The sequence below is a fragment of the Lynx rufus genome, unplaced genomic scaffold (assembly GCF_022079265.1).
Source record: "Lynx rufus isolate CCGP_SWC_20201006 ecotype Redwood Valley unplaced genomic scaffold, mLynRuf1.p SCAF_13, whole genome shotgun sequence".
Taxonomy (NCBI): domain Eukaryota; kingdom Metazoa; phylum Chordata; class Mammalia; order Carnivora; family Felidae; genus Lynx; species Lynx rufus.
In genome coordinates this window covers 23,754,582-23,760,742 of record NW_025814827.1, presented here as the reverse complement: position 1 = coordinate 23,760,742, position 6,161 = coordinate 23,754,582, and the positions used below count along the sequence as shown (strand labels likewise).

At 39.9% G+C, this 6,161-nt stretch overlaps 1 long non-coding RNA gene across 1 annotated transcript; it reads right to left on the bottom strand.

Moving 5' to 3' along the window:
• Positions 1 to 2,617: 2,617 nt before the first annotated feature.
• On the bottom strand, positions 2,618 to 4,847 carry LOC124508586 (uncharacterized). The gene is made up of 2 exons (XR_006961288.1): positions 4,741 to 4,847; positions 2,618 to 2,700 (listed from the first exon to the last, which is right to left on the bottom strand). It is a non-coding gene; the product is annotated as an uncharacterized LOC124508586 (long non-coding RNA).
• Between the last annotated feature and the right edge of the window lie 1,314 nt (positions 4,848 to 6,161).

The window sequence follows — 6,161 nt, the reverse complement described above, 5'->3', positions numbered from 1 at the left end:
CACGGAGTAAAGGGAAGAATCCCAGTTAAAAGTAGGGATAGATGTGTTGATTCTTTTAAAAAGAATTTTTGAAATTGAATTATAAAACGTCACTCCTTTGGCTTGGGCTGGACAGTTTACTTATTGAGCTAGGCAGCTTCTTGTGTGTGATCTGGTATTAACCCTTCTCAACAGGCAAAAGCTTCCCTCAGAAGAAGTGGGTGTCTTTGTTTTTCTGAATCAATATCCAGTGTTTTAAAGGGGCCAAAGATCGACTTTGCACTATTCCCTTTGAGTTAGAGACCACTGATTTTTTTTTTCCAAGTTAGCAAGCATTTCTCTGTGTGTGTGTGTGTGTGTGTCCCCTTTTCATATGCAACTTTGGAAATGTACTTGACTTTAGAGACTGCACCCTTCCAGCAGGATGGGGAGTCAGCACGGAGCAGGCACCCAGGGCTTCCTTGCTTGCTTTAAGTCAATGAACTGATAAGTATGTTACCCCTTCTATCATCAGGTTTTTTTTAATAGACATAAGCGAGACCCTACATAGTGTGTGTATGGTACTTACGGGTAATCTCTTTTTCACTGATTATTTACCTAAGTATGAAGAAGTTAAGTGTTTAGCTTATACCATTCCAGTTCTCAGCTGTGACTGCATTATATAATTGAAGAAAAGATTTCATCAATATCTTTAAAGCTGAACATTCATCCAACTGAATACAGAAAATCTTTTCAAGAGTTGTAACTACAAGGGAGAAAACTGGTGTTTACTTTGATCTTTAAAACTCCAGCACCTCTTAACCATTTAGTAACATTCAGTATTTCTATATATAGCTCTAAAGCGTTGTAACAGATTAGGGTTCTCACATAGTCTTGATGTTTAAACCAAAGATTTTTCTAAGACCATACATTCTGTAGGCTAACCAATTTAAACTTACCTGGTTATCTAATCAAAGAATATTCTTTGCATTTTTAAATTGCTGTTTAAAGGCTTTTAATTGCCCATTTTGAAAAATTTTATATTTGTCTGAAGATCTCATTTTTCAAGTATGTCTACATGAAATTGTATTGAAAAACATCAATATTAATAACTAATGCTGATATTATTAAAGTGGATTTTGGTGCTATAAACTTGTAGCTAAAATCTAGTAGAAGTCTTAAGTATAGGTGAAATACATTCCTAAAGGTGCCTGTCATTTAAAAGACCAAATATACATTTTGTGTTTTAAAAAACTCACCGATTGTTAGAGATTTCAAGGAGAATTATCTTGGTCATTAAATTGCAAATTCTTGTTATTTGAATGAAGTAACCCACATACTCGCTTTGTGTAATAGATGCACTCTGGAAAAGTTACATGTAAATAGAACTTTGTAAATGGTTTTTCCAGTGACAGTATCTGATGTATCTTCATTTAAAAAGGGGATTCCACGGTATAATAAAAATTATAAAAGAAAAAATGTTTTCATAAAATGTTAGTCATGTTCTGTTGTACATTATATTTAATCCTTGCCGTTAAAATAAGATGAAAAGAGGGGCACCTGGGTGGCTCAGTCAGTTAAGCGTCCGACTTCAGCTCAGGTCATGGTCTCACGGTGCGTGAGTTCAAGCCCCGTGTCAGCTCTGTGCTGACAGCTCAGAGCCTGGAGCCTGCTTCGGATTGTCTCCTTCTCTCTCTGCCCCTCTCTTGCTCGCTGTCGCTCGCTCTCTCTCTCTCTCTCAAAAATAAAAACACTAAAAAAAAATAAGTAAGATGAAAAGATTCACAAGGTTTCATAAAATCTTCTCTATTTTTGGCTCTGTGTTCCCAGGGCACGCAGGTCTCACTTTCCCCTTGGAGTCAGGAGCCACAGCACCTCCCACACGTCTGAGGACTGTGCTTTCTCTGGAATCACAGTAGCTTCCACCCTCTGCAGGTTTAGTCCTGTGCTCATGCTCCTCCATGACAGTGCCACTTCACTTAAAAAAATTTTTTTCTAGTATTATTGAGATATGATTAACATATAACTTTGTATTACTTTAAGATACACAACATGATTTATGTATATATTGCAAAATATGTACCCCAAATTTAGTTAACATCCATCACCTCATATCGTTTTAAAGAAATTATTTTTCCTTGTGATGTGAACTATTAAGATCTAGTCTCTTAGCAACTTTCAGATATGCAGTACAGTACTGTCACCTGCAGGCACCATGCTGCACATTCCATCCTCCAGACCTACTCATCTTATAACTGGGAGTTTGTAGCTTTCACCACCTTCACCCATCCTCCACCCCCTACCCCCACGCCCTGGCAACCACCAGGCGATTGTTTCTCTGAGTTCAGTTTTTTTAGATAGTCCTATAAATGAGATCATACGGTATTTTCTCTGCCTTAGTTAGCATAATGCCCCTAATACTATTCAAAAGCGAAGTGGCCGCAACTAAAGACCGGGCACCCGCGAGAACCAAACATGTGGACCTACCGGAACAACTGTTGCTCTCAAAGCTGTGAGCTCTTGGGTCTAACCATCTTTAGAAGCGCCTTTATCAGCTCTCACTGAGCATTCATGTTTTTCGGTCATTCTCACCACAAGACAGACTTACCAAAGAAACTTCATTATTTTTAAATTGAGAAAATGTATTGATAAGCAACGATTTTTATATTCTTATACCTTTTTAATTTGGTCTTATATTCTTCTGCATAATTCCACTTAAGTCTGATACTCCAATTTACCCACCTCTGGGCCCAGCCAGGAGGATGAGGTGGGGCAGAGCAGCCGAAATGCACAAAAACCTAAGACCCAGAGCAAACAGTTACCAAAACAAGTTTCTTCCTTGGGAAAAATGGATCTTCTAAAGTCACAGGCTTGCTTTTGAACATTTTTTATTCACAACTAGGATTATGCAAAAGCAACTCGATTTATCATTTCAATCAAAACAAGTCATTTAATCATTGCTTTAAAACAAACTCTTGATGGGGCACCTGGGTGACTCAGTAAATATTTTATCAGTAAATATACTGATAAATTTTACAAAATATTATTAAACTTGGTTAGTAATAGTCAAGTTTCTTTTGAAAACTGTACTGTAGGCATTTAGAACTTAGACTTCATACTGAAATAATTTCAATAAAGTTTATCAAATATTCTATACACTTGGACTGTGTGAAAAAAATCCCTTCAGTTCCTATGTTCTAAAGTTCATTTCTTACATGCCTTTTCAGAAACAAGCTTATTATTTTCCCAGTTATTCTATCCCACTCTATTATATTAAACCATAAACTGTCAATACTTGACCATTTCTACCCATAAAAATAGTAATTTCATGTGCTTGAAATACCATCAGTTCTCAGTCTGGTCTGTCCATAAAAGTGAATTGAGTTGACAAATGTGAAGAAACAGGGTCCTATGATACATCACATTTTGGACCTGATGGGAGCCAATTCTAATAAACTACAAATTATTTTTACAGCAAAGACCTTAATTACCAGTCACCCAAATCTACCAAGCAAAAGAGGAAATCAGTGAAATGTGTTGTAAAGGGTTTGAGGAATCTTTTAGGGGTAAGTGGCAAATTAACATTTTCAGAGCTCTGGAACCTTTGCGAACGAGCACCGTCCCCTTACATCTTTAATATTGGCTGGCCTTGGGAGAATGGCCTTTGGGCTCATTTTCTCCTTCAGGAGGTCTTGCTGCCTGTCCTCTCGGCCAGGTAAGGAGGCTCGGGCACTTGCCCTGGCAGGTGACTCAGCTCCCGTGAGTCTGAGTGGCCATGGAGAGACAGTGCCCTTAGGCCTAGCGCAGTGGCCTCTGCTCTTTTAGGGACCAAATAGTGAGGGCGGCCGACCACTCGTGGGTCCAAAATCACCAAACATCTTTTGTCCTTCAAATGTGAAGCTTTCCTTTATATCTGCAAGGGTTGAGGGCCTAGAGATCCCAGCCCTGGGCCTGTTTGCAGACTTAGAAGAGCCTCGGGGCCAACCCTTGCGAGAAGTAGCTGGCCTTAGGATTAAACCGTGCTGGTGCTTAGTGTTCTGAATGAGTCTCTAATACGTTTTTTAAAATAACATCCAATTAGTATCAACTTGCGGAGGTAGAGAAATAAAAACTATGTAAATCATGAAGGATTTACATGGTCAAGTCCAAATCCCACTGAGTTGAGGAGACGGACTTCAGAAAGTCAAGTAACTTGCCCAAGATAAGACCTTTGGCTTGTTCATTCAGTAAATACTTATCAGGTACCCATTATATTCCAGCTGGTGTGCCAGTCACAAAGCCAGGAGTCAAATCTAGTATTTTGTTTCCCACTGCTCTTTTCTCTAAATTTTATGGTGACTGTTTATCTCAGGTATTTTGGGTGTCTTTCTCCAGAAGGCCACTAATGTATCTGCTTAACCTTGTGATTGCTCCATATAAAAGCTCATGACCCTTGTCTCAAAAATGCTTATTTTTTTACTTGGGAGGAAAAATCTTTGGATAGAGGTCTCAAAGTTCTTTCGACCCCACCTTTCAGGTCCAAATGGAAATAAGAGTACCCACCTTTCACGTTGTTCTGAGGACTAGAACTGGTAGGACCAGTTCAGCACTAGGCAAAGCACCCAGTGTCCAATGAGCCCTCCGATGCTGTACCTGCTCTGACAAGATCCAGGGCGAGGTGGTCAGTGGTGGTGCCATGCCGGTGGAGATGACAAAAGCACAGAAGAGGCCTGAACACAGCTAGGCAGGACAGGAGGACATATGGGAAGATGCGATACCTGACCTGAACGAACCTAAGCCCACCTCTGGGCCCAGCCAGGAGGATGAGGTGGGGCAGAGCAGCCGAAATGCACAAAAACCTAAGACCCAGAGCAAACAGTTACCAAAACAAGTTTCTTCCTTGGGAAAAATGGATCTTCTAAAGTCACAGGCTTGCTTTTGAACATTTTTTATTCACAACTAGGATTATGCAAAAGCAACTCGATTTATCATTTCAATCAAAACAAGTCATTTAATCATTGCTTTAAAACAAACTCTTGATGGGGCATCTGGGTGGCTCAGTGAAGCATCCGACCTCAGCTTGTTGTGATTTTGTGGTTCATGAGTTTGAGCTCCCCGTTAGGCTCTGTGCGGACAGCTTGGAGCCTGGAGCCTGCTTCCTGCTTCGGAGTCTGTGTCTCCCTCTCTCTCTGCCCCTCCCTTGCTCATGCTCTGTCTCTCCCAAAAATAAACATTAAAAAAATTATTAAAAAAATAAACTGTGGAAAATAATATGCAGCTGACAATGTTGGGGTTAGGGGTGCCCAAACCCTGCACAGTCGAAAATCCAAATACAACTTTTGACCCACAGAAACTTAACTACTAATAGCCTACTCTTTACCAGAAGCCTTATTGATAACAGTTAATACATATCTTGCATGTTTAATGTATTATATACTATGCTCATAATAAAGTAAGCTAAAGAAAATGCTATTAAGAAAGCTACAAGGAAGAGAAAATACATTATATCAAAAAACCGTGTGTAAATGGACCAGCGCAGTTCAGATCTGTGTTCAAGGGTCAACTGTACACAATGAGCACACACTTCATACTTGAGTCATGTTCTTCCTCTTTAACCTCTGCTCTTCTTTTTCTGGAGGGCTCACCTCCTAAACAGATACGAGATAAGATGTAAAATTCAGTATCAACCATTTCTAGAAATTTTGTCCAAAGTAGTTCTCAGCTATCGTCAACAAAATACTAGCAAACTGGATTCAGCAAACTGAATCCAACAATACATTTAAAAAATAGGGACACCTGGATGGCTCGGTCGGTTAAGCATCTGACTTCAGCTCAGATCATGATCTCGCAGTCTGTGAGTTCGAGCCCACGTTGGGCTGTGTGCTGACAGCTCAGAGTCCAGAGCTTGCTTCGGATTCTGTGTCTCCCTCTCTCTCTGTCCTTCCCCAGCTCACATTCTGTCTCTCAAAAATAAACAAACATTGGAGCGCCTGGGTGGCTCAGTCGGTTAAATGCCTGACTTCAGCTCAGGTCCCCAAATCAGGCTCTGTGCTAATAGCTCAGAGCCTAGAGCCTGCTTCACGTTCTGTGTCTCCCTCTCTCTCTGTTCCTCCCCTGCTCACACTGTCTCTCTCTCTCTCAAAAATAAAGATTAAAATAAATATTTAAAAAATTTTTAATAAAAATAAAAAATAAAATCATTCACTAAACCATGACCAAGTGGG